Source organism: Dermacentor variabilis, chromosome 10 (genome assembly GCF_050947875.1).
Source record: "Dermacentor variabilis isolate Ectoservices chromosome 10, ASM5094787v1, whole genome shotgun sequence".
NCBI lineage: Eukaryota > Metazoa > Arthropoda > Arachnida > Ixodida > Ixodidae > Dermacentor > Dermacentor variabilis.
In genome coordinates, this window is record NC_134577.1 from 114,253,459 (window position 1) to 114,278,408 (window position 24,950).

Genomic DNA, 24,950 nt, shown 5'->3' on the forward strand with positions numbered 1-24,950 from the left:
AAATGAAAAAAAAAACAAGACGTCACAGAAGCACGCAATAAAAAAGCAAAAATAACGGTGCCATCAGCACTCGGTGTTCCCTGGTGGGCTCCCTCCCAAGTACTGACCGAGCCCAATGCTGCTTAGCTTCGGGGATCGGACGAGAACCGGCGTATTCAGCATGGTACGGCCGATGGCGAGAATGTGCTGTTTACGACTGCACCTGTATCGTGCTGCTATGTTGTGCAGTCGCCGAATGTATTGTTACAGCATACAGCACGTATGCGGCAGTCTTTCCGTGAACAATACACGCACGCCTCGTGTTCGTTGATCACTCCGTTTATGGTTGTTCGCTGCATGCGTGCGTGCTAGTGCTCACAAAAACAAGAGGGCGAGCGCCACATTTTGCGTGCGTTGCAGCCCACAAGGTGCCACTTTATTGATACGTTGTCATTGAGCTCTATGCGGGTGTGATAAGTAAGCGGTTAGAAGCTTGTGCGACTAAATTTTGCATCATTACGCATACCGCTTACCACCGTCATCATTCCGCGTACAATATTGTGTAGTGGCCTGAATATTGTTGGTGTTACACTTCGGCGTTAGCTCTACCAGCAGGCTCCAGTTGAACGTAAGTTACAGTAAATGCAACCACCCACACGTTGTGCAAATGAAAAAAAAAAGCAAGACGTCACAGAAGCACGCAATAAAAAAGCAAAAATAACGGTGCCATCAGCACTCGGTGTTCCCTGGTGGGCTCCCTCCCAAGTACTGACCGAGCCCAATGCTGCTTAGCTTCGGGGATCGGACGAGAACCGGCGTATTCAGCATGGTACGGCCGATGGCGAGAATGTGCTGTTTACGACTGCACCTGTATCGTGCTGCTATGTTGTGCAGTCGCCGAATGTATTGCTACAGCATACAGCACGTTTGCGGCAGTCTTTCCGTGAACAATACACGCACGCCTCGTGTAGGTTGATCACTCCGTTTGTGGTTGTTCGCTGCATGCGTGCGTGCTAGTGCTCACAAAAACAAGAGGGCGAGCGCCACATTTTGCGTGCGTTGCAGCCCACAAGGTGCCACTTTATTGATACGTTGTCATTGAGCTGTATGCGGGTGTGATACGTAAGCGGTTAGAAGCTTGTGCGACTAAATTTTGCATCATTACGTATACCGCTTACCACCGTCATCATTCCGCGTACAATATTGTGTAGTGGCCTGAATATTGTTGGTGTTACACTTCGGCGTTAGCTCTACCAGCAGGCTCCAGTTGAACGTAAGTTACAGTAAATGCAACCACCCACACGTTGTGCAAATGAAAAAAAAACAAGACGTCACAGAAGCACGCAATAAAAAAGCAAAAAGAACGGTGCCATCAGCACTCGGTGTTCCCAGGTGGTCTCCCTCCCAAGTACTGACCGAGCCTAATGCTGCTTAGCTTCGGGGATCGGACGAGAACCCGCGTATTCAGCATGGTATGGCCGATGGCGAGAATGTGCTGTTTACGACTGCACCTGTATGGTGCTGCTATGTTGTGCAGTCGCCGAATGTATTGCTACAGCATACAGCACGTACGCGGCAGTCTCTCCGTGAACAATACACGCACGCGTCGTGTACATTGATCACTCCGTTTGTGGTTGTTCGCTGCATGTGTGCGTGCTAGTGCTCACAAAAACAAGAGGGCGAGCGACACATTTTGCGCGCGTTGCAGCCCACAAAGTGCCACTTTATTGATACGTTGTCATTGAGCTGTATGCGGGTGTGATAACTAAGCGGTTAGAAGCTTGTGCGACTAAATTTTGCATCATTACGTATACCGCTTACCACCGTCATCATTCCGCGTACAATATTGTGTAGTGGCCTGAATATTGTTGGTGTTACACTTCGGCGTTAGCTCTACCAGCAGGCTCCAGTTGAACGTAAGTTACAGTAAATGCAACCACCCACACGTTGTGCAAATGAAAAAAAAAAAACAAGACGTCACAGAAGCACGCAATAAAAAAGCAAAAAGAACGGTGCCATCAGCACTCGGTGTTCCCAGGTGGTCTCCCTCCCAAGTACTGACCGAGCCTAATGCTGCTTAGCTTCGGGGATCGGACGAGAACCCGCGTATTCAGCATGGTATGGCCGGTGGCGAGAATGTGCTGTTTACGACTGCACCTGTATGGTGCTGCTATGTTGTGCAGTCGCCGAATGTATTGCTACAGCATACAGCACGTACGCGGCAGTCTTTCCGTGAAAAATACACGCACGCGTCGTGTACGTTGATCACTCCGTTTGTGGTTGTTCGCTGCATGCGTGCGTGCTAGTGCTCACAAAAACGAGAGGGCGAGCGCCACATTTTGCGCGCGTTGCAGCCCACAAGGTGCCACTTTATTGATGCGTTGTCATTGAACTGTATGCGGGTGTGATAAGTAAGCGGTTAGAAGCTTGTGCGACTAAATTTTGCATCATTACGTATACCGCTTACCACCGTCATCATTCCGCGTATAATATCGTATAGTTGCCTGAATATTGTTGGTGTTACACTTCGGCGTTGGCTCTACCAGCAGGCTCCAGTTGAACGAAAGTTACAGTAAATGCAACCACCCACACGTTGTGCAAATGAAAAAAAAAAACAAGACGTCACAGAAGCACGCAATAAAAAAGCAAAAATAACGGTGCCATCAGCACTCGGTGTTCCCTGGTGGGCTCCCTCCCAAGTACTGACCGAGCCCAATGCTGCTTAGCTTCGGGGATCGGACGAGAACCGGCGTATTCAGCATGGTACGGACGATGGCGAGAATGTGCTGTTTACGACTGCACCTGTATCGTGCTGCTATGTTGTGCAGTCGCCGAATGTATTGCTACAGCATACAGCACGTATGCGGCAGTCTTTCCGTGAACAATACACGCACGCCTCGTGTACGTTGATCACTCCGTTTGTGGTTGTTCGCTGCATGCGTGCGTGCTAGTGCTCACAAAAACAAGAGGGCGAGCGACACATTTTGCGTGCGTTGCAGCCCACAAGGGGCCACTTTATTGATACGTTGTCATTGAGCTCTATGCGGGTGTGATAAGTAAGCGGTTAGAAGCTTGTGCGGCTAAATTTTGCATCATTACGCATACCGCTTGCCACCGTCATCATTCCGCGTACAATATTGTGTAGTGGCCTGAATATTGTTGGTGTTACACTTCGGCGTTAGCTCTACCAGCAGGCTCCAGTTGAACGTAAGTTACAGTAAATGCAACCACCCACACGTTGTGCAAATGAAAAAAAAAAACAAGACGTCACAGAAGCACGCAATAAAAAAGCAAAAATAACGGTGCCATCAGCACTCGGTGTTCCCTAGTGGGCTCCCTCCCAAGTACTGACCGAGCCCAATGCTGCTTAGCTTCGGGGATCGGACGAGAACCGGCGTATTCAGCATGGTACGGCCGATGGCGAGAATGTGCTGTTTACGACTGCACCTGTATCGTGCTGCTATGTTGTGCAGTCGCCGAATGTATTGCTACAGCATACAGCACGTTTGCGGCAGTCTTTCCGTGAACAATACACGCACGCCTCGTGTAGGTTGATCACTCCGTTTGTGGTTGTTCGCTGCATGCGTGCGTGCTAGTGCTCACAAAAACAAGAGGGCGAGCGCCACATTTTGCGTGCGTTGCAGCCCACAAGGTGCCACTTTATTGATACGTTGTCATTGAGCTGTATGCGGGTGTGATAAGTAAGCGGTTAGAAGCTTGTGCGACTAAATTTTGCATCATTACGTATACCGCTTACCACCGTCATCATTCCGCGTACAATATCGTCTAGTGGCCTGAATATTGTTGGTGTTACACTTCGGCGTTGGCTCTACCAGCAGGCTCCAGTTGAACGTAAGTTACAGTAAATGCAACCACCCACACGTTGTGCAAATGAAAAAAAAAACAAGACGTCACAGAAGCACGCAATAAAAAAGCAAAAAGAACGGTGCCATCAGCACTCGGTGTTCCCAGGTGGTCTCCCTCCCAAGTACTGACCGAGCCTAATGCTGCTTAGCTTCGGGGATCGGACGAGAACCCGCGTATTCAGCATGGTATGGCCGATGGCGAGAATGTGCTGTTTACGACTGCACCTGTATGGTGCTGCTATGTTGTGCAGTCGCCGAATGTATTGCTACAGCATACAGCACGTACGCGGCAGTCTCTCCGTGAACAATACACGCACGCGTCGTGTACATTGATCACTCCGTTTGTGGTTGTTCGCTGCATGTGTGCGTGCTAGTGCTCACAAAAACAAGAGGGCGAGCGACACATCTTGCGCGCGTTGCAGCCCACAAAGTGCCACTTTATTGATACGTTGTCATTGAGCTGTATGCGGGTGTGATAAGTAAGCGGTTAGAAGCTTGCGCGACTAAATTTTGCATCATTACGTATACCGCTTACCACCGTCATCGTTCCGCGTACAATATTGTGTAGTGGCCTGAATATTGTTGGTGTTACACTTCGGCGTTAGCTCTACCAGCAGGCTCCAGTTGAACGTAAGTTACAGTAAGTGCAACCACCCACACGTTGTGCAAATGAAAAAAAAACGAGACGTCACAGAAGCACGCAATAAAAAAGCAAAAAGAACGGTGCCATCAGCACTCGGTGTTCCCAGGTGGTCTCCCTCCCAAGTACTGACCGAGCCCAATGCTGCTTAGCTTCGGGGATCGGACGAGAACCGGCGTATTCAGCATGGTATGGCCGATGGCGAGAATGTGCTGTTTACGACTGCACCTGTATCGTGCTGCTATGTTGTGCAGTCGCCGAATGTATTGCTACAACATACAGCACGTACGCGGCAGTCTTTCCGTGAACAATACACGCACGCGTCGTGTACGTTGATCACTCCGTTTGTGGTTGTTCGCTGCATGCGTGCGTGCTAGTGCTCACAAAAACAAGAGGGGAGCGCCACATTTTGCGCGCGTTGCAGCCCACAAGGTGCGACTTTATTGATGCGTTGTCATTGAGCTGTATGCGGGTGTGATAACTAAGCGGTTAGAAGCTTGTGCGAATAAATATTGCATCATTACGTATACCGCTTACAACCGTCATCATTCCGCGTACAATATCGTGTAGTGGCCTGAATATTGTTGGTGTTACACTTCGGCGTTGGCTCTACCAGCAGGCTCCAGTTGAACGTAAGTTACAGTAAATGCAACAACCCCCACACGTTGTGCAAATGAAAAAAAAAACAAGACGTCACAGAAGCACGCAATAAAAAAGCAAAAAGAGCGGTGCCATCAGCACTCGGTGTTCCCAGGTGGTCTCCCTCCAAGTACTGACCGAGCCCAATGCTGCTTAGCTTCGGGGATCGGACGAGAACCGGCGTATTCAGTATGGTACGGCCGATGGCGAGAATGTGCTGTTTACGACTGCACCTGTATGGTGCTGCTATGTTGTGCAGTCGCCGAATGTATTGCTACAGCATAGAGCACGTACGCGGCAGTCTTTCCGTGAACAATACACGCACGCGTCGTGTACGTTGATCACTCCGTTTGTGGTTGTTCGCTGCATGCGTGCGTGCTAGTGCTCACAAAAACAAGAGGGCGAGCGCCACATTTTGCGCGCGTTGCAGCCCACAAGATGCCACTTTATTGATGCGTTGTCATTGAACTGTATGCGGGTGTGATACGTAAGCGGTTAGAAGCTTGTGCGACTAAATTTTGCATCATTACGTATACCGCTTACCACCGTCATCATTCCGCGTATAATATCGTGTAGTTGCCTGAATATTGTTGGTGTTACACTTCGGCGTTGGCTCTACCAGCAGGCTCCAGTTGAACGTAAGTTACAGTAAATGCAACCACCCACACGTTGTGCAAATGAAAAAAAGAACAAGACGTCACAGAAGCACGCAATAAAAAAGCAAAAAGAACGGTGCCATCAGCACTGGGTGTTCCCTCGTGGTCTCCCTCCCAAGTACTGACCGAGCCCAATGCTGCTTAGCTTCGGGGATCGGACGAGAACCGGCGTATTCAGCATGGTACGGCCGATGGCGAGAATGTGCTGTTTACGACTGCACCTGTATCGTGCTGCTATGTTGTGCAGTCGCCGAATGTATTGCTTCAGCATACAGCACGTTTGCGGCAGTCTTTCCGTGAACAATACACGCACGCCTCGTGTAGGTTGATCACTCCGTTTGTGGTTGTTCGCTGCATGCGTGCGTGCTAGTGCTCACAAAAACAAGAGGGCGAGCGCCACATTTTGCGTGCGTTGCAGCCCACAAGGTGCCACTTTATTGATACGTTCTCATTGAGCTGTATGCGGGTGTGATAAGTAAGCGGTTAGAAGCTTGTGCGACTAAATTTTGCATCATTACGTATACCGCTTACCACCGTCATCATTCCGCGTACAATATTGTGTAGTGGCCTGAATATTGTTGGTGTTACACTTCGGCGTTAGCTCTACCAGCAGGCTCCAGTTGAACGTAAGTTACAGTAAGTGCAACCACCCACACGTTGTGCAAATGAAAAAAAAAAACGAGACGTCACAGAAGCACGCAATAAAAAAGCAAAAAGAACGGTGCCATCAGCACTCGGTGTTCCCAGGTGGTCTCCCTACCAAGTACTGACCGAGCCCAATGCTGCTTAGCTTCGGGGATCGGACGAGAACCGGCGTATTCAGCATGGTATGGCCGATGGCGAGAATGTGCTGTTTACGACTGCACCTGTATCGTGCTGCTATGTTGTGCAGTCGCCGAATGTATTGCTACAACATACAGCACGTACGCGGCAGTCTTTCCGTGAACAATACACGCACGCGTCGTGTACGTTGATCACTCCGTTTGTGGTTGTTCGCTGCATGCGTGCGTGCTAGTGCTCACAAAAACAAGAGGGGAGCGCCACATTTTGCGCGCGTTGCAGCCCACAAGGTGCGACTTTATTGATGCGTTGTCATTGAGCTGTATGCGGGTGTGATAACTAAGCGGTTAGAAGCTTGTGCGAATAAATATTGCATCATTACGTATACCGCTTACAACCGTCATCATTCCGCGTACAATATCGTGTAGTGGCCTGAATATTGTTGGTGTTACACTTCGGCGTTGGCTCTACCAGCAGGCTCCAGTTGAACGTAAGTTACAGTAAATGCAACAACCCCCACACGTTGTGCAAATGAAAAAAAAAACAAGACGTCACAGAAGCACGCAATAAAAAAGCAAAAAGAGCGGTGCCATCAGCACTCGGTGTTCCCAGGTGGTCTCCCTCCAAGTACTGACCGAGCCCAATGCTGCTTAGCTTCGGGGATCGGACGAGAACCGGCGTATTCAGTATGGTACGGCCGATGGCGAGAATGTGCTGTTTACGACTGCACCTGTATGGTGCTGCTATGTTGTGCAGTCGCCGAATGTATTGCTACAGCATAGAGCACGTACGCGGCAGTCTTTCCGTGAACAATACACGCACGCGTCGTGTACGTTGATCACTCCGTTTGTGGTTGTTCGCTGCATGCGTGCGTGCTAGTGCTCACAAAAACAAGAGGGCGAGCGCCACATTTTGCGCGCGTTGCAGCCCACAAGATGCCACTTTATTGATGCGTTGTCATTGAACTGTATGCGGGTGTGATACGTAAGCGGTTAGAAGCTTGTGCGACTAAATTTTGCATCATTACGTATACCGCTTACCACCGTCATCATTCCGCGTATAATATCGTGTAGTTGCCTGAATATTGTTGGTGTTACACTTCGGCGTTGGCTCTACCAGCAGGCTCCAGTTGAACGTAAGTTACAGTAAATGCAACCACCCACACGTTGTGCAAATGAAAAAAAGAACAAGACGTCACAGAAGCACGCAATAAAAAAGCAAAAAGAACGGTGCCATCAGCACTGGGTGTTCCCTCGTGGTCTCCCTCCCAAGTACTGACCGAGCCCAATGCTGCTTAGCTTCGGGGATCGGACGAGAACCGGCGTATTCAGCATGGTACGGCCGATGGCGAGAATGTGCTGTTTACGACTGCACCTGTATCGTGCTGCTATGTTGTGCAGTCGCCGAATGTATTGCTTCAGCATACAGCACGTTTGCGGCAGTCTTTCCGTGAACAATACACGCACGCCTCGTGTAGGTTGATCACTCCGTTTGTGGTTGTTCGCTGCATGCGTGCGTGCTAGTGCTCACAAAAACAAGAGGGCGAGCGCCACATTTTGCGTGCGTTGCAGCCCACAAGGTGCCACTTTATTGATACGTTGTCATTGAGCTGTATGCGGGTGTGATAAGTAAGCGGTTAGAAGCTTGTGCGACTAAATTTTGCATCATTACGTATACCGCTTACCACCGTCATCATTCCGCGTACAATATTGTGTAGTGGCCTGAATATTGTTGGTGTTACACTTCGGCGTTAGCTCTACCAGCAGGCTCCAGTTGAACGTAAGTTACAGTAAGTGCAACCACCCACACGTTGTGCAAATGAAAAAAAAAACGAGACGTCACAGAAGCACGCAATAAAAAAGCAAAAAGAACGGTGCCATCAGCACTCGGTGTTCCCAGGTGGTCTCCCTCCCAAGTACTGACCGAGCCCAATGCTGCTTAGCTTCGGGGATCGGACGAGAACCGGCGTATTCAGCATGGTATGGCCGATGGCGAGAATGTGCTGTTTACGACTGCACCTGTATCGTGCTGCTATGTTGTGCAGTCGCCGAATGTATTGCTACAACATACAGCACGTACGCGGCAGTCTTTCCGTGAACAATACACGCACGCGTCGTGTACGTTGATCACTCCGTTTGTGGTTGTTCGCTGCATGCGTGCGTGCTAGTGCTCACAAAAACAAGAGGGGAGCGCCACATTTTGCGCGCGTTGCAGCCCACAAGGTGCGACTTTATTGATGCGTTGTCATTGAGCTGTATGCGGGTGTGATAACTAAGCGGTTAGAAGCTTGTGCGAATAAATATTGCATCATTACGTATACCGCTTACCACCGTCATCATTCCGCGTACAATATCGTGTAGTGGCCTGAATATTGTGGGTGTTACACTTCGGCGTTGGCTCTACCAGCAGGCTCCAGTTGAACGTAAGTTACAGTAAATGCAACAACCCCCACACGTTGTGCAAATGAAAAAAAAACAAGACGTCACAGAAGCACGCAATAAAAAAGCAAAAAGAGCGGTGCCATCAGCACTCGGTGTTCCCAGGTGGTCTCCCTCCAAGTACTGACCGAGCCCAATGCTGCTTAGCTTCGGGGATCGGACGAGAACCCGCGTATTCAGCATGGTATGGCCGATGGCGAGAATGTGCTGTTTACGACTGCACCTGTATGGTGCTGCTATGTTGTGCAGTCGCCGAATGTATTGCTACAGCATACAGCACGTACGCGGCAGTCTCTCCGTGAACAATACACGCACGCGTCGTGTACATTGATCACTCCGTTTGTGGTTGTTCGCTGCATGTGTGCGTGCTAGTGCTCACAAAAACAAGAGGGCGAGCGACACATTTTGCGCGCGTTGCAGCCCACAAAGTGCCACTTTATTGATACGTTGTCATTGAGCTGTATGCGGGTGTGATAAGTAAGCGGTTAGAAGCTTGCGCGACTAAATTTTGCATCATTACGTATACCGCTTACCACCGTCATCGTTCCGCGTACAATATTGTGTAGTGGCCTGAATATTGTTGGTGTTACACTTCGGCGTTAGCTCTACCAGCAGGCTCCAGTTGAACGTAAGTTACAGTAAGTGCAACCACCCACACGTTGTGCAAATGAAAAAAAAAAACGAGACGTCACAGAAGCACGCAATAAAAAAGCAAAAAGAACGGTGCCATCAGCACTCGGTGTTCCCAGGTGGTCTCCCTCCCAAGTACTGACCGAGCCCAATGCTGCTTAGCTTCGGGGATCGGACGAGAACCGGCGTATTCAGCATGGTATGGCCGATGGCGAGAATGTGCTGTTTACGACTGCACCTGTATCGTGCTGCTATGTTGTGCAGTCGCCGAATGTATTGCTACAACATACAGCACGTACGCGGCAGTCTTTCCGTGAACAATACACGCACGCGTCGTGTACGTTGATCACTCCGTTTGTGGTTGTTCGCTGCATGCGTGCGTGCTAGTGCTCACAAAAACAAGAGGGGAGCGCCACATTTTGCGCGCGTTGCAGCCCACAAGGTGCGACTTTATTGATGCGTTGTCATTGAGCTGTATGCGGGTGTGATAACTAAGCGGTTAGAAGCTTGTGCGAATAAATATTGCATCATTACGTATACCGCTTACCACCGTCATCATTCCGCGTACAATATCGTGTAGTGGCCTGAATATTGTTGGTGTTACACTTCGGCGTTGGCTCTACCAGCAGGCTCCAGTTGAACGTAAGTTACAGTAAATGCAAAAACCCCCACACGTTGTGCAAATGAAAAAAAAAACAAGACGTCACAGAAGCACGCAATAAAAAACCAAAAAGAGCGGTGCCATCAGCACTCGGTGTTCCCAGGTGGTCTCCCTCCAAGTACTGACCGAGCCCAATGCTGCTTAGCTTCGGGGATCGGACGAGAACCGGCGTATTCAGTATGGTATGGCCGATGGCGAAAATGTGCTGTTTACGACTGCACCTGTATGGTGCTGCTATGTTGTGCAGTCGCCGAATGTATTGCTACAGCATAGAGCACGTACGCGGCAGTCTTTCCGTGAACAATACACGCACGCGTCGTGTACGTTGATCACTCCGTTTGTGGTTGTTCGCTGCAAGCGTGCGTGCTAGTGCTCACAAAAACAAGAGGGCGAGCGCCACATTTTGCGCGCGTTGCAGCCCACAAGATGCCACTTTATTGATGCGTTGTCATTGAACTGTATGCGGGTGTGATACGTAAGCGGTTAGAAGCTTGTGCGACTAAATTTTGCATCATTACGTATACCGCTTACCACCGTCATCATTCCGCGTATACTATCGTGTAGTTGCCTGAATATTGTTGGTGTTACACTTCGGCGTTGGCTCTACCAGCAGGCTCCAGTTGAACGTAAGTTACAGTAAATGCAACCACCCACACGTTGTGCAAATGAAAAAAAGAACAAGACGTCACAGAAGCACGCAATAAAAAAGCAAAAAGAACGGTGCCATCAGCACTGGGTGTTCCCTCGTGGTCTCCCTCCCAAGTACTGACCGAGCCCAATGCTGCTTAGCTTCGGGGATCGGACGAGAACCGGCGTATTCAGCATGGTACGGCCGATGGCGAGAATGTGCTGTTTACGACTGCACCTGTATCGTGCTGCTATGTTGTGCAGTCGCCGAATGTATTGCTTCAGCATACAGCACGTACGCGGCAGTCTCTCCGTGAACAATACACGCACGCGTCGTGTACATTGATCACTCCGTTTGTGGTTGTTCGCTGCATGCGTGCGTGCTAGTGCTCACAAAAACAAGAGGGCGAGCGCCACATTTTGCGCGCGTTGCAGCCCACAAAGTGCCACTTTATTGATACGTTGTCATTGAGCTGTATGGGGGTGTGATAAGTAAGCGGTTAGAAGCTTGTGCGACTAAATTTTGCATCATTACGTATACCGCTTACCACCGTCATCGTTCCGCGTACAATATTGTGTAGTGGCCTGAATATTGTTGGTGTTACACTTCGGCGTTAGCTCTACCAGCAGGCTCCAGTTGAACGTAAGTTACAGTAAGTGCAACCACCCACACGTTGTGCAAATGAAAAAAAAAACGAGACGTCACAGAAGCACGCAATAAAAAAGCAAAAAGAACGGTGCCATCAGCACTCGGTGTTCCCAGGTGGTCTCCCTCCAAGTACTGACCGAGCCCAATGCTGCTTAGCTTCGGGGATCGGACGAGAACCGGCGTATTCAGTATGGTATGGCCGATGGCGAAAATGTGCTGTTTACGACTGCACCTGTATGGTGCTGCTATGTTGTGCAGTCGCCGAATGTATTGCTACAGCATAGAGCACGTACGCGGCAGTCTTTCCGTGAACAATACACGCACGCGTCGTGTACGTTGATCACTCCGTTTGTGGTTGTTCGCTGCAAGCGTGCGTGCTAGTGCTCACAAAAACAAGAGGGCGAGCGCCACATTTTGCGCGCGTTGCAGCCCACAAGATGCCACTTTATTGATGCGTTGTCATTGAACTGTATGCGGGTGTGATACGTAAGCGGTTAGAAGCTTGTGCGACTAAATTTTGCATCATTACGTATACCGCTTACCACCGTCATCATTCCGCGTATAATATCGTGTAGTTGCCTGAATATTGTTGGTGTTACACTTCGGCGTTGGCTCTACCAGCAGGCTCCAGTTGAACGTAAGTTACAGTAAATGCAACCACCCACACGTTGTGCAAATGAAAAAAAGAACAAGACGTCACAGAAGCACGCAATAAAAAAGCAAAAAGAACGGTGCCATCAGCACTGGGTGTTCCCTCGTGGTCTCCCTCCCAAGTACTGACCGAGCCCAATGCTGCTTAGCTTCGGGGATCGGACGAGAACCGGCGTATTCAGCATGGTACGGCCGATGGCGAGAATGTGCTGTTTACGACTGCACCTGTATCGTGCTGCTATGTTGTGCAGTCGCCGAATGTATTGCTTCAGCATACAGCACGTACGCGGCAGTCTCTCCGTGAACAATACACGCACGCGTCGTGTACATTGATCACTCCGTTTGTGGTTGTTCGCTGCATGCGTGCGTGCTAGTGCTCACAAAAACAAGAGGGCGAGCGCCACATTTTGCGCGCGTTGCAGCCCACAAAGTGCCACTTTATTGATACGTTGTCATTGAGCTGTATGGGGGTGTGATAAGTAAGCGGTTAGAAGCTTGTGCGACTAAATTTTGCATCATTACGTATACCGCTTACCACCGTCATCATTCCGCGTACAATATTGTGTAGTGGCCTGAATATTGTTGGTGTTACACTTCGGCGTTAGCTCTACCAGCAGGCTCCAGTTGAACGTAAGTTACAGTAAATGCAACCATCCACACGTTGTGCAAATGAAAAGAAACAAGGCGTCACAGAAGCACGCAATAAAAACGCAAAAAGAACGGTGCCTTAAGCACTCGGTGTTCCCATGTGGTCTCCCTCCCAAGTACCGACCGAGCCCAATGCTGGTTAGCTTCAGGGATCGGACGAGAACCGGCGTATTCAGTATGGTATGGCCGATGGCGAGAATGTGCTGTTTACGACTGCACCTGTATGGTGTTGCTATGTTGTGCAGTCGCCGAATGTATTGCTACAGCATAGAGCACGTACGCGGCAGTCTTTCCGTGAACAATACACGCACGCGTCGTGTACGTTGATCACTCCGTTTGTGGTTGTTCGCTGCATGCGTGCGTGCTAGTGCTCACAAAAACAAGAGGGCGAGCGCCACATTTTGCGCGCGTTGCAGCCCACAAGATGCCACTTTATTGATGCGTTGTCATTGAACTGTATGCGGGTGTGATACGTAAGCGGTTAGAAGCTTGTCCGACTAAATTTTGCATCATTACGTATACCGCTTACCACCGTCATCATTCCGCGTATAATATCGTGTAGTTGCCTGAATATTGTTGGTGTTACACTTCGGCGTTGGCTCTACCAGCAGGCTCCAGTTGAACGTAAGTTACAGTAAACGCAACCACCCACACGTTGTGCAAATGAAAAAAAGAACAAGACGTCACAGAAGCACGCAATAAAAAAGCAAACAGAATGGTGCCATCAGCACTGGGTGTTCCCTCGTGGTCTCCCTCCCAAGTACTGACCGAGCCCAATGCTGCTTAGCTTCGGGGATCGGACGAGAACCGGCGTATTCAGCATGGTACGGCCGATGGCGAGAATGTGCTGTTTACGACTGCACCTGTATAGTGCTGCTATGTTGTGCAGTCGCCGAATGTATTGCTTCAGCATACAGCACGTACGCGGCAGTCTCTCCGTGAACAATACACGCACGCGTCGTGTACATTGATCACTCCGTTTGTGGTTGTTCGCTGCATGCGTGCGTGCTAGTGCTCACAAAAACAAGAGGGCGAGCGCCACATTTTGCGCGCGTTGCAGCCCACAAAGTGCCACTTTATTGATACGTTGTCATTGAGCTGTATGGGGGTGTGATAAGTAAGCGGTTAGAAGCTTGTGCGACTAAATTTTGCATCATTACGTATACCGCTTACCACCGTCATCATTCCGCGTACAATATTGTGTAGTGGCCTGAATATTGTTGGTGTTACACTTCGGCGTTAGCTCTACCAGCAGGCTCCAGTTGAACGTAAGTTACAGTAAATGCAACCATCCACACGTTGTGCAAATGAAAAGAAACAAGGCGTCACAGAAGCACGCAATAAAAACGCAAAAAGAACGGTGCCTTAAGCACTCGGTGTTCCCATGCGGTCTCCCTCCCAAGTACTGACCGAGCCCAATGCTGGTTAGCTTCGGGGATCGGACGAGAACCGGCGTATTCAGTATGGTATGGCCGATGGCGAGAATGTGCTGCTTACGACTGCACCTGTATGGTGCTGCTATGTTGTGCAGTCGCCGAATGTAATGCTACAGCATACACCACGTACGCGGCAGTCTTTCCGTGAACAATACACGCACGCCTCGTGTACGTTGATCACTCCGTTTGTGGTTGTTCGCTGCATGCGTGCGTGCTAGTGCTCACAAAAACAAGAGGGCGAGCGCCACATTTTGCGTGCGTTGCAGCCCAAAAGGTGCCACTTTATTGATGCGTTGTCATTGAGCTGTATGCGGGTGTGATAAGTAAGCGGTTAGAAGATTGTGCGACTAAATTTTGCATCATTACGTATACCGCTTACCACCGTCATAATTCCGCGTACAATATCGTGTAGTGGCCTGAATATTGTTGGTGTTACACTTCGGCGTTGGCTCTACCTGCAGGCTCCAGTTGAACGTAAGTTACAGTAAATGCAACCACCCACACGTTGTGCAAATGAAAAAAAAAACAAGACGTCACAGAAGCACGCAATAAAAAAGCAAAAAGAACGGTGCCATCAGCACTCGGTGTTCCCAGGTGGTCTCCCTCCCAAGTACTGACCGAGCCTAATGCTGCTTAGCTTCGGGGATCGGACGAGAACCCGCGTATTCAGCATGGTATGGCCGATGGCGAGAATGTGCTGTTTACGACTGCACCTGTATCGTGCTGCTATGTTGTGCAGTCGCCGAATGTATTGCTACAGCATACAGCACGTACGCGGCAGTCTCTCCGTGAACAATACACGCACGCGTCGTGTACATTGATCACTCCGTTTGTGGTTGTTCGCTGCATGTGTGCGTGCTAGCGCTCACAAAAACAAGAGGGCGAGCGACACATTTTGCGCGCGTTGCAGCCCACAAAGTGCCACTTTATTGATACGTTGTCATTGAGCTGTATGCGGGTGTGATAAGTAAGCGGTTACAAGCTTGCGCGACTAAATTTTGCATCATTACGTATACCGCTTACCACCGTCATCGTTCCGCGTACAATATTGTGTAGTGGCCTGAATATTGTTGGTGTTACACTTCGGCGTTAGCTCTACCAGCAGGCTCCAGTTGAACGTAAGTTACAGTAAGTGCAACCACCCACACGTTGTGCAAATGAAAAAAAAACAAGACGTCACAGAAGCACGCAATAAAAAAGCAAAAAGAACGGTGCCATCAGCACTCGGTGTTCCCTGGTGGTCTCCCTCCCAAGTACTGACCGAGCCCAATGCTGCTTAGCTTCGGGGATCGGACGAGAACCGGCGTATTCAGCATGGTATGGCCGATGGCGAGAATGTGCTGTTTACGACTGCACCTGTATCGTGCTGCTATGTTGTGCAGTCGCCGAATGTAATGCTACAACATACACCACGTACGCGGCAGTCTTTCCGTGAACAATACACGCACGCCTCGTGTACGTTGATCACTCCGTTTGTGGTTCTTCGCTGCATGCGTGCGGGCTAGTGCTCACAAAAAGAAGACGGCGAGCGCCACATTTCGCGTGCGTTGCAGCCCACAAGTTGCCACTTTATTGATGCGTTGTCATTGAGCTGTATGCGGGTGTGATAAGTAAGCGGTTAGAAGCTTGTGCGACTAAATTTTGCATCATTACGTATACTGCTTACCACCGTCATCATTCCACGTACAATATCGTGTAGAGGCCTGAATATTGTTCGTGTTACACTTCGGCGTTGGCTCTACCAGCAGGCTCCAGTTGAACGTAAGTTACAGTAAATGCAACCACCCACACGTTGTGCAAATGAAAAAAAAAAACAAGACGTCACAGAAGCACGCAATAAAAAAGCAAAAAGAACGGTACCATCAGCACTCGGTGTTCCCAGGTGGTCTCCCTCCCAAGTACTGACCGAGCCCAATGCTGCTTAGCTTCGGGGATCGGACGAGAACCGGCGTATTCAGCATGGTATGGCCGATGGCGAGAATGTGCTGTTTACGACTGCACCTGTATCGTGCTGCTATGTTGTGCAGTCGCCGAATGTATTGCTACAGCATACATCACGTACGCGGCAGTCTTTCCGTGAACAATACACGCACGCGTCATGTACGTTGATCACTCCGTTTGTGGTTGTTCGCTGCATGCGTGCGTGCTAGTGCTCACAAAAACAAGAGGGCGAGCGCCACATTTTGCGCGCGTTGCAGCCCACAAGGTGCCACTTTATTGATACGTTGTCATTGAGCTGTATGCGGGTGTGATAAGAAAGCGGTTAGAAGCTTGTGCGACTAAATTTTGCATCATTACGTATACCGCTTACCACCGTCATCATTCCGCGTACAATATTGTGTAGTGGCCTGAATATTGTTGGTGTTAAACTTCGGCGTTAGCTCTACCAGCAGGCTCCAGTTGAACGTAAGTTACAGTAAATGCAACCACCCACACGTTGTGCAAATGAAAAAAAAAACAAGACGTCACAGAAGCACGCAATAAAAAAGCAAAAAGAACGCTGCCATCAGCACTCGGTGTTCCCAGGTGGTCTCCCTCCCAAGTACTGACCGAGCCTAATGCTGCTTAGCTTCGGGGATCGGACGAGAACCCGCGTATTCAGCATGGTATGGCCCATGGCGAGAATGTGCTGTTTACGACTGCACCTGTATGGTGCTGCTATGTTGTGCAGTCGCCGAATGTACTGCTACAGCATACAGCACGTACGCGGCAGTCTCTCCGTGAACAATACACGCACGCGTCGTGTACATTGATCACTCCGTTTGTGGTTGTTCGCTGCATGTGTGCGTGCTAGTGCTCACAAAAACAAGAGGGCGAGCGACACATTTTGCGCGCGTTGCAGCCCACAAAGTGCCACTTTATTGATACGTTGTCATTGAGCTGTATGCGGGTGTGATAAGTAAGCGGTTAGAAGCTTGCGCGACTAAATTTTGCATCATTACGTATACCGCTTACCACCGTCATCGTTCCGCGTACAATATTGTGTAGTGGCCTTAATATTGTTGGTGTTACACTTCGGCGTTAGCTCTACCAGCAGGCTCCAGTTGAACGTAAGTTACAGTAAGTGCAACCACCCACACGTTGTGCAAATGAAAAAAAAACGAGACGTCACACAAGCACGCAATAAAAAAGCAAAAAGAACGGTGCCATCAGCACTCGGTGTTCCCAGGTGGTCTCCCTCCCAAGTACTGACCGAGCCCAATGCTGCTTAGCTTCGGGGATCGGACGAGAACCGGCGTATTCAGCATGGTATGGCCGATGGCGAGAATGTGCTGTTTACGACTGCACCTGTATCGTGCTGCTATGTTGTGCAGTCGCCGAATGTATTGCTACAACATACAGCACGTACGCGGCAGTCTTTCCGTGAACAATACACGCACGCGTCGTGTACGTTGATCACTCCGTTTGTGGTTGTTCGCTGCATGCGTGCGTGCTAGTGCTCACAAAAACAAGAGGGGAGCGCCACATTTTGCGCGCGTTGCAGCCCACAAGGTGCGACTTTATTGATGCGTTGTCATTGAGCTGTATGCGGGTGTGATAACTAAGCGGTTAGAAGCTTGTGCGAATAAATATTGCATCATTACGTATACCGCTTAAAACCGTCATCATTCCGCGTACAATATCGTGTAGTGGCCTGAATATTGTTGGTGTTACACTACGGCGTTGGCTCTACCAGCAGGCTCCAGTTGAACGTAAGTTACAGTAAATGCAACAACCCCCACACGTTGTGCAAATGAAAAAAAAAAACAAGACGTCACAGAAGCACGCAATAAAAAAGCAAAAAGAGCGGTGCCATCAGCACTCGGTGTTCCCAGGAGGTCTCCCTCCAAGTACTGACCGAGCCCAATGCTGCTTAGCTTCGGGGATCGGACGAGAACCTGCGTATTCAGTATGGTATGGCCGATGGCGAGAATGTGCTGTTTACGACTGCACCTGTATGGTGCTGCTATGTTGTGCAGTCGCCGAATGTATTGCTACAGCATAGAGCACGTACGCGGCAGTCTTTCCGTGAACAATACACGCACGCGTCGTGTACGTTGATCACTCCGTTTGTGGTTGTTCGCTGGATGCGTGCGTGCTAGTGCTCACAAAAACAAGAGGGCGAGCGCCACATTTTGCGCGCGTTGCAGCCCACAAGATGCCACTTTATTGATGCGTTGTCATTGAACTGTATGCGGGTGTGATACGTAAGCGGTTAGAAGCTTGTGCGACTAAATTTTGCATCATTACGTATACCGCTTACCACCGTCATCATTCCGCGTATAATATCGTGTAGTTGCCTGAATATTGTTGGTGTTACACTTCGGCGTTGGCTCTACCAGCAGGCTCCAGTTGAACGTAAGTTACAGTAAATGCAACCACCCACACGTTGTGCTAATGAAAAAAAGAACAAGACGTCACAGAAGCACGCAATAAAAAAGCAAAAAGAACGGTGCCATCAGCACTGGGTGTTCCCTCGTGGTCTCCCTCCCAAGTACTGACCGAGCCCAATGCTGCTTAGCTTCGGGGATCGGACGAGAACCGGCGTATTCAGCATGGTACGGCCGATGGCGAGAATGTGCTGTTTACGACTGCACCTGTATCGTGCTGCAATGTTGTGCAGTCGCCGAATGTATTGCTACAGCATACAGCACGTACGCGGCAGTCTCTCCGTGAACAATACACGCACGCGTCGTGTACATTGATCACTCCGTTTGTGGTTGTTCGCTGCATGCGTGCGTGCTAGTGCTCACAAAAACAAGAGGGCGAGCGCCACATTTTGCGCGCGTTGCAGCCCACAAGGTGCCACTTTATTGATACGTTGTCATTGAGCTGTATGCGGGTGTGATAAGAAAGCGGTTAGAAGCTTGTGCGACTAAATTTTGCATCATTACGTATACCGCTTACCACCGTCATCATTCCGCGTACAATATTGTGTAGTGGCCTGAATATTGTTGGTGTTAAACTTCGGCGTTAGCTCTACCAGCAGGCTCCAGTTGAACGTAAGTTACAGTAAATGCAACCACCCACACGTTGTGCAAATGAAAAAAAAAACAAGACGTCACAGAAGCACGCAATAAAAAAGCAAAAAGAACGCTGCCATCAGCACTCGGTGTTCCCAGGTGGTCTCCCTCCCAAGTACTGACCGAGCCTAATGCTGCTTAGCTTCGGGGATCGGACGAGAACCCGCGTATTCAGCATGGTATGGCCGATGGCGAGAATGTGCTGTTTACGACTGCACCTGTATGGTGCTGCTATGTTGTGCAGTCGCCGAATGTACTGCTACAGCATACAGCACGTACGCGGCAGTCTCTCCGTGAACAATACACGCACGCGTCGTGTACATTGATCACTCCGTTTGTGGTTGTTCGCTGCATGTGTGCGTGCTAGTGCTCACAAAAACAAGAGGGCGAGCGACACATTTTGCGCGCGTTGCAGCCCACAAAGTGCCACTTTATTGATACGTTGTCATTGAGCTGTATGCGGGTGTGATAAGTAAGCGGTTAGAAGCTTGCGCGACTAAATTTTGCATCATTACGTATACCGCTTACCACCGTCATCGTTCCGCGTACAATATTGTGTAGTGGCCTTAATATTGTTGGTGTTACACTTCGGCGTTAGCTCTACCAGCAGGCTCCAGTTGAACGTAAGTTACAGTAAGTGCAACCACCCACACGTTGTGCAAATGAAAAAAAAACGAGACGTCACACAAGCACGCAATAAAAAAGCAAAAAGAACGGTGCCATCAGCACTCGGTGTTCCCAGGTGGTCTCCCTCCCAAGTACTGACCGAGCCCAATGCTGCTTAGCTTCGGGGATCGGACGAGAACCGGCGTATTCAGCATGGTATGGCCGATGGCGAGAATGTGCTGTTTACGACTGCACCTGTATCGTGCTGCTATGTTGTGCAGTCGCCGAATGTATTGCTACAACATACAGCACGTACGCGGCAGTCTTTCCGTGAACAATACACGCACGCGTCGTGTACGTTGATCACTCCGTTTGTGGTTGTTCGCTGCATGCGTGCGTTCTAGTGCTCACAAAAACAAGAGGGGAGCGCCACATTTTGCGCGCGTTGCAGCCCACAAGGTGCGACTTTATTGATGCGTTGTCATTGAGCTGTATGCGGGTGTGATAACTAAGCGGTTAGAAGCTTGTGCGAATAAATATTGCATCATTACGTATACCGCTTAAAACCGTCATCATTCCGCGTACAATATCGTGTAGTGGCCTGAATATTGTTGGTGTTACACTACGGCGTTGGCTCTACCAGCAGGCTCCAGTTGAACGTAAGTTACAGTAAATGCAACAACCCCCACACGTTGTGCAAATGAAAAAAAAAAAACAAGACGTCACAGAAGCACGCAATAAAAAAGCAAAAAGAGCGGTGCCATCAGCACTCGGTGTTCCCAGGAGGTCTCCCTCCAAGTACTGACCGAGCCCAATGCTGCTTAGCTTCGGGGATCGGACGAGAACCTGCGTATTCAGTATGGTATGGCCGATGGCGAGAATGTGCTGTTTACGACTGCACCTGTATGGTGCTGCTATGTTGTGCAGTCGCCGAATGTATTGCTACAGCATAGAGCACGTACGCGGCAGTCTTTCCGTGAACAATACACGCACGCGTCGTGTACGTTGATCACTCCGTTTGTGGTTGTTCGCTGGATGCGTGCGTGCTAGTGCTCACAAAAACAAGAGGGCGAGCGCCACATTTTGCGCGCGTTGCAGCCCACAAGATGCCACTTTATTGATGCGTTGTCATTGAACTGTATGCGGGTGTGATACGTAAGCGGTTAGAAGCTTGTGCGACTAAATTTTGCATCATTACGTATACCGCTTACCACCGTCATCATTCCGCGTATAATATCGTGTAGTTGCCTGAATATTGTTGGTGTTACACTTCGGCGTTGGCTCTACCAGCAGGCTCCAGTTGAACGTAAGTTACAGTAAATGCAACCACCCACACGTTGTGCTAATGAAAAAAAGAACAAGACGTCACAGAAGCACGCAATAAAAAAGCAAAAAGAACGGTGCCATCAGCACTGGGTGTTCCCTCGTGGTCTCCCTCCCAAGTACTGACCGAGCCCAATGCTGCTTAGCTTCGGGGATCGGACGAGAACCGGCGTATTCAGCATGGTACGGCCGATGGCGAGAATGTGCTGTTTACGACTGCACCTGTATCGTGCTGCAATGTTGTGCAGTCGCCGAATGTATTGCTACAGCATACAGCACGTACGCGGCAGTCTCTCCGTGAACAATACACGCACGCGTCGTGTACATTGATCACCCCGTTTGTGGTTGTTCGCTGCATGCGTGCGTGCTAGTGCTCACAAAAACAAGAGGGCGAGCGCCACATTTTGCGCGCGTTGCAGCCCACAAGGTGCCACTTTATTGATACGTTGTCATTGAGCTGTATGCGGGTGTGATAAGAAAGCGGTTAGAAGCTTGTGCGACTAAATTTTGCATCATTACGTATACCGCTTACCACCGTCATCATTCCGCGTACAATATTGTGTAGTGGCCTGAATATTGTTGGTGTTAAACTTCGGCGTTAGCTCTACCAGCAGGCTCCAGTTGAACGTAAGTTACAGTAAATGCAACCACCCACACGTTGTGCAAATGAAAAAAAAAACAAGACGTCACAGAAGCACGCAATAAAAAAGCAAAAAGAACGCTGCCATCAGCACTCGGTGTTCCCAGGTGGTCTCCCTCCCAAGTACTGACCGAGCCTAATGCTGCTTAGCTTCGGGGATCGGACGAGAACCCGCGTATTCAGCATGGTATGGCCGATGGCGAGAATGTGCTGTTTACGACTGCACCTGTATGGTGCTGCTATGTTGTGCAGTCGCCGAATGTACTGCTACAGCATACAGCACGTACGCGGCAGTCTCTCCGTGAACAATACACGCACGCGTCGTGTACATTGATCACTCCGTTTGTGGTTGTTCGCTGCATGTGTGCGTGCTAGTGCTCACAAAAACAAGAGGGCGAGCGACACATTTTGCGCGCGTTGCAGCCCACAAAGTGCCACTTTATTGATACGTTGTCATTGAGCTGTATGCGGGTGTGATAAGTAAGCGGTTAGAAGCTTGCGCGACTAAATTTTGCATCATTACGTATACCGCTTACCACCGTCATCGTTCCGCGTACAATATTGTGTAGTGGCCTTAATATTGTTGGTGTTACACTTCGGCGTTAGCTCTACCAGCAGGCTCCAGTTGAACGTAAGTTACAGTAAGTGCAACCACCCACACGTTGTGCAAATGAAAAAAAAACGAGACGTCACACAAGCACGCAATAAAAAAGCAAAAAGAACGGTGCCATCAGCACTCGGTGTTCCCAGGTGGTCTCCCTCCCAAGTACTGACCGAGCCCAATGCTGCTTAGCTTCGGGGATCGGACGAGAACCGGCGTATTCAGCATGGTATGGCCGATGGCGAGAATGTGCTGTTTACGACTGCACCTGTATCGTGCTGCTATGTTGTGCAGTCGCCGAATGTATTGCTACAACATACAGCACGTACGCGGCAGTCTTTCCGTGAACAATACACGCACGCGTCGTGTACGTTGATCACTCCGTTTGTGGTTGTTCGCTGCATGCGTGCGTTCTAGTGCTCACAAAAACAAGAGGGGAGCGCCACATTTTGCGCGCGTTGCAGCCCACAAGGTGCGACTTTATTGATGCGTTGTCATTGAGCTGTATGCGGGTGTGATAACTAAGCGGTTAGAAGCTTGTGCGAATAAATATTGCATCATTACGTATACCGCTTAAAACCGTCATCATTCCGCGTACAATATCGTGTAGTGGCCTGAATATTGTTGGTGTTACACTACGGCGTTGGCTCTACCAGCAGGCTCCAGTTGAACGTAAGTTACAGTAAATGCAACAACCCCCACACGTTGTGCAAATGAAAAAAAAAACAAGACGTCACAGAAGCACGCAATAAAAAAGCAAAAAGAGCGGTGCCATCAGCACTCGGTGTTTCCAGGTGGTCTCCCTCCAAGTACTGACCGAGCCCAATGCTGCTTAGCTTCGGGGATCGGACGAGAACCGGCGTATTCAGTATGGTATGGCCGATGGCGAGAATGTGCTGTTTACGACTGCACCTGTATGGTGCTGCTATGTTGTGCAGTCGCCGAATGTATTGCTACAGCATAGAGCACGTACGCGGCAGTCTTTCCGTGAACAATACACGCACGCGTCGTGTACGTTGATCACTCCGTTTGTGGTTGTTCGCTGGATGCGTGCGTGCTAGTGCTCACAAAAACAAGAGGGCGAGCGCCACATTTTGCGCGCGTTGCAGCCCACAAGATGCCACTTTATTGATGCGTTGTCATTGAACTGTATGCGGGTGTGATACGTAAGCGGTTAGAAGCTTGTGCGACTAAATTTTGCATCATTACGTATACCGCTTACCACCGTCATCATTCCGCGTATAATATCGTGTAGTTGCCTGAATATTGTTGGTGTTACACTTCGGCGTTGGCTCTACCAGCAGGCTCCAGTTGAACGTAAGTTACAGTAAATGCAACCACCCACACGTTGAGCAAATGAAAAAAGAACAAGACGTCACAGAAGCACGCAATAAAAAAGCAAAAAGAACGGTGCCATCAGCACTGGGTGTTCCCTCGTGGTCTCCCTCCCAAGTACTGACCGAGCCCAATGCTGCTTAGCTTCGGGGATCGGACGAGAACCGGCGTATTCAGCATGGTACGGCCGATGGCGAGAATGTGCTGTTTACGACTGCACCTGTATCGTGCTGCTATGTTGTGCAGTCGCCGAATGTATTGCTTCAGCATACAGCACGTACGCGGCAGTCTCTCCGTGAACAATACACGCACGCGTCGTGTACATTGATCACTCCGTTTGTGGTTGTTCGCTGCATGCGTGCGTGCTAGTGCTCACAAAAGCAAGAGGGCGAGCGCCACATTTTGCGCGCGTTGCAGCCCACAAAGTGCCACTTTATTGATACGTTGTCATTGAGCTGTATGGGGGTGTGATAAGTAAGCGGTTAGAAGCTTGTGCGACTAAATTTTGCATCATTACGTATACCGCTTACCACCGTCATCATTCCACGTACAATATTGTGTAGTGGCCTGAATATTGTTGGTGTTACACTTCGGCGTTAGCTCTACCAGCAGGCTCCAGTTGAACGTAAGTTACAGTAAATGCAACCATCCACACGTTGTGCAAATGAAAAGAAACAAGGCGTCACAGAAGCACGCAATAAAAACGCAAAAAGAACGGTGCCTTAAGCACTCGGTGTTCCCATGTGGTCTCCCTCCCAAGTACTGACCGAGCCCAATGCTGGTTAGCTTCGGGGATCGGACGAGAACCGGCGTATTCAGTATGGTATGGCCGATGGCGAGAATGTGCTGTTTACGACTGCACCTGTATGGTGCTGCTATGTTGTGCAGTCGCCGAATGTATTGCTACAGCATACACCAGGTACGCGGCAGTCTTTCCGTGAACAATACACGCACGCCTCGTGTACGTTGATCACTCCGTTTGTGGTTGTTCGCTGCATGCGTGCGTGCTAGTGCTCACAAAAACAAGAGGGCGAGCGCCACATTTTGCGTGCGTTGCAGCCCAAAAGGTGCCACTTTATTGATGCGTTGTCATTGAGCTGTATGCGGGTGTGATAAGTAAGCGGTTAGAAGCTTGTGCGACT

General features: G+C 49.7%; 9 non-coding genes and 30 pseudogenes across 9 annotated transcripts; all 39 read right to left on the reverse strand.

The window, feature by feature from the left end:
- Positions 1-58: 58 nt before the first annotated feature.
- On the reverse strand, positions 59-177 carry LOC142561964 (5S ribosomal RNA; annotated as a pseudogene).
- Positions 178-703: 526 nt separating this feature from the next.
- Positions 704-822, reverse strand: LOC142561965 (5S ribosomal RNA; annotated as a pseudogene).
- Positions 823-1,346: 524 nt separating this feature from the next.
- LOC142561937 (5S ribosomal RNA) lies at positions 1,347-1,465 on the reverse strand (annotated as a pseudogene).
- A 527-nt stretch (positions 1,466-1,992) lies between these two features.
- LOC142562355 (5S ribosomal RNA) lies at positions 1,993-2,111 on the reverse strand (annotated as a pseudogene).
- A 526-nt stretch (positions 2,112-2,637) lies between these two features.
- On the reverse strand, positions 2,638-2,756 carry LOC142562378 (5S ribosomal RNA; annotated as a pseudogene).
- A 526-nt stretch (positions 2,757-3,282) lies between these two features.
- LOC142562067 (5S ribosomal RNA) lies at positions 3,283-3,401 on the reverse strand (annotated as a pseudogene).
- A 525-nt stretch (positions 3,402-3,926) lies between these two features.
- Positions 3,927-4,045, reverse strand: LOC142561938 (5S ribosomal RNA; annotated as a pseudogene).
- A 524-nt stretch (positions 4,046-4,569) lies between these two features.
- On the reverse strand, positions 4,570-4,688 carry LOC142562511 (5S ribosomal RNA). The gene has a single exon (XR_012823914.1). It is a non-coding gene; the product is annotated as a 5S ribosomal RNA (ribosomal RNA).
- Positions 4,689-5,214: 526 nt separating this feature from the next.
- On the reverse strand, positions 5,215-5,332 carry LOC142561810 (5S ribosomal RNA; annotated as a pseudogene).
- Positions 5,333-5,857: 525 nt separating this feature from the next.
- Positions 5,858-5,976, reverse strand: LOC142561648 (5S ribosomal RNA; annotated as a pseudogene).
- A 526-nt stretch (positions 5,977-6,502) lies between these two features.
- Positions 6,503-6,621, reverse strand: LOC142562851 (5S ribosomal RNA). The gene has a single exon (XR_012824164.1). It is a non-coding gene; the product is annotated as a 5S ribosomal RNA (ribosomal RNA).
- Positions 6,622-7,147: 526 nt separating this feature from the next.
- On the reverse strand, positions 7,148-7,265 carry LOC142561811 (5S ribosomal RNA; annotated as a pseudogene).
- A 525-nt stretch (positions 7,266-7,790) lies between these two features.
- Positions 7,791-7,909, reverse strand: LOC142561649 (5S ribosomal RNA; annotated as a pseudogene).
- A 525-nt stretch (positions 7,910-8,434) lies between these two features.
- LOC142562522 (5S ribosomal RNA) lies at positions 8,435-8,553 on the reverse strand. Its single transcript, XR_012823915.1, has one exon. It is a non-coding gene; the product is annotated as a 5S ribosomal RNA (ribosomal RNA).
- A 525-nt stretch (positions 8,554-9,078) lies between these two features.
- Positions 9,079-9,196, reverse strand: LOC142561424 (5S ribosomal RNA; annotated as a pseudogene).
- A 526-nt stretch (positions 9,197-9,722) lies between these two features.
- Positions 9,723-9,841, reverse strand: LOC142562533 (5S ribosomal RNA). The gene has a single exon (XR_012823916.1). It is a non-coding gene; the product is annotated as a 5S ribosomal RNA (ribosomal RNA).
- A 526-nt stretch (positions 9,842-10,367) lies between these two features.
- LOC142561387 (5S ribosomal RNA) lies at positions 10,368-10,485 on the reverse strand (annotated as a pseudogene).
- Positions 10,486-11,010: 525 nt separating this feature from the next.
- Positions 11,011-11,129, reverse strand: LOC142561650 (5S ribosomal RNA; annotated as a pseudogene).
- Positions 11,130-11,654: 525 nt separating this feature from the next.
- Positions 11,655-11,772, reverse strand: LOC142561388 (5S ribosomal RNA; annotated as a pseudogene).
- Positions 11,773-12,297: 525 nt separating this feature from the next.
- LOC142561651 (5S ribosomal RNA) lies at positions 12,298-12,416 on the reverse strand (annotated as a pseudogene).
- Positions 12,417-12,939: 523 nt separating this feature from the next.
- Positions 12,940-13,058, reverse strand: LOC142562560 (5S ribosomal RNA; annotated as a pseudogene).
- Positions 13,059-13,583: 525 nt separating this feature from the next.
- On the reverse strand, positions 13,584-13,702 carry LOC142561653 (5S ribosomal RNA; annotated as a pseudogene).
- A 523-nt stretch (positions 13,703-14,225) lies between these two features.
- Positions 14,226-14,344, reverse strand: LOC142562467 (5S ribosomal RNA; annotated as a pseudogene).
- A 525-nt stretch (positions 14,345-14,869) lies between these two features.
- LOC142561939 (5S ribosomal RNA) lies at positions 14,870-14,988 on the reverse strand (annotated as a pseudogene).
- Positions 14,989-15,512: 524 nt separating this feature from the next.
- LOC142560997 (5S ribosomal RNA) lies at positions 15,513-15,631 on the reverse strand. Its single transcript, XR_012823529.1, has one exon. It is a non-coding gene; the product is annotated as a 5S ribosomal RNA (ribosomal RNA).
- A 526-nt stretch (positions 15,632-16,157) lies between these two features.
- Positions 16,158-16,276, reverse strand: LOC142562974 (5S ribosomal RNA). The gene has a single exon (XR_012824283.1). It is a non-coding gene; the product is annotated as a 5S ribosomal RNA (ribosomal RNA).
- A 525-nt stretch (positions 16,277-16,801) lies between these two features.
- LOC142562306 (5S ribosomal RNA) lies at positions 16,802-16,920 on the reverse strand (annotated as a pseudogene).
- A 524-nt stretch (positions 16,921-17,444) lies between these two features.
- On the reverse strand, positions 17,445-17,563 carry LOC142562547 (5S ribosomal RNA). The gene has a single exon (XR_012823918.1). It is a non-coding gene; the product is annotated as a 5S ribosomal RNA (ribosomal RNA).
- Positions 17,564-18,090: 527 nt separating this feature from the next.
- Positions 18,091-18,208, reverse strand: LOC142561966 (5S ribosomal RNA; annotated as a pseudogene).
- Positions 18,209-18,733: 525 nt separating this feature from the next.
- On the reverse strand, positions 18,734-18,852 carry LOC142561654 (5S ribosomal RNA; annotated as a pseudogene).
- Positions 18,853-19,377: 525 nt separating this feature from the next.
- On the reverse strand, positions 19,378-19,496 carry LOC142561940 (5S ribosomal RNA; annotated as a pseudogene).
- Positions 19,497-20,020: 524 nt separating this feature from the next.
- Positions 20,021-20,139, reverse strand: LOC142562558 (5S ribosomal RNA). Its single transcript, XR_012823919.1, has one exon. It is a non-coding gene; the product is annotated as a 5S ribosomal RNA (ribosomal RNA).
- Positions 20,140-20,667: 528 nt separating this feature from the next.
- Positions 20,668-20,785, reverse strand: LOC142561968 (5S ribosomal RNA; annotated as a pseudogene).
- A 525-nt stretch (positions 20,786-21,310) lies between these two features.
- LOC142561655 (5S ribosomal RNA) lies at positions 21,311-21,429 on the reverse strand (annotated as a pseudogene).
- Positions 21,430-21,954: 525 nt separating this feature from the next.
- LOC142561941 (5S ribosomal RNA) lies at positions 21,955-22,073 on the reverse strand (annotated as a pseudogene).
- A 524-nt stretch (positions 22,074-22,597) lies between these two features.
- LOC142562569 (5S ribosomal RNA) lies at positions 22,598-22,716 on the reverse strand. Its single transcript, XR_012823920.1, has one exon. It is a non-coding gene; the product is annotated as a 5S ribosomal RNA (ribosomal RNA).
- A 526-nt stretch (positions 22,717-23,242) lies between these two features.
- Positions 23,243-23,360, reverse strand: LOC142561926 (5S ribosomal RNA; annotated as a pseudogene).
- A 524-nt stretch (positions 23,361-23,884) lies between these two features.
- Positions 23,885-24,003, reverse strand: LOC142561657 (5S ribosomal RNA; annotated as a pseudogene).
- Positions 24,004-24,526: 523 nt separating this feature from the next.
- Positions 24,527-24,645, reverse strand: LOC142562461 (5S ribosomal RNA; annotated as a pseudogene).
- Between the last annotated feature and the right edge of the window lie 305 nt (positions 24,646-24,950).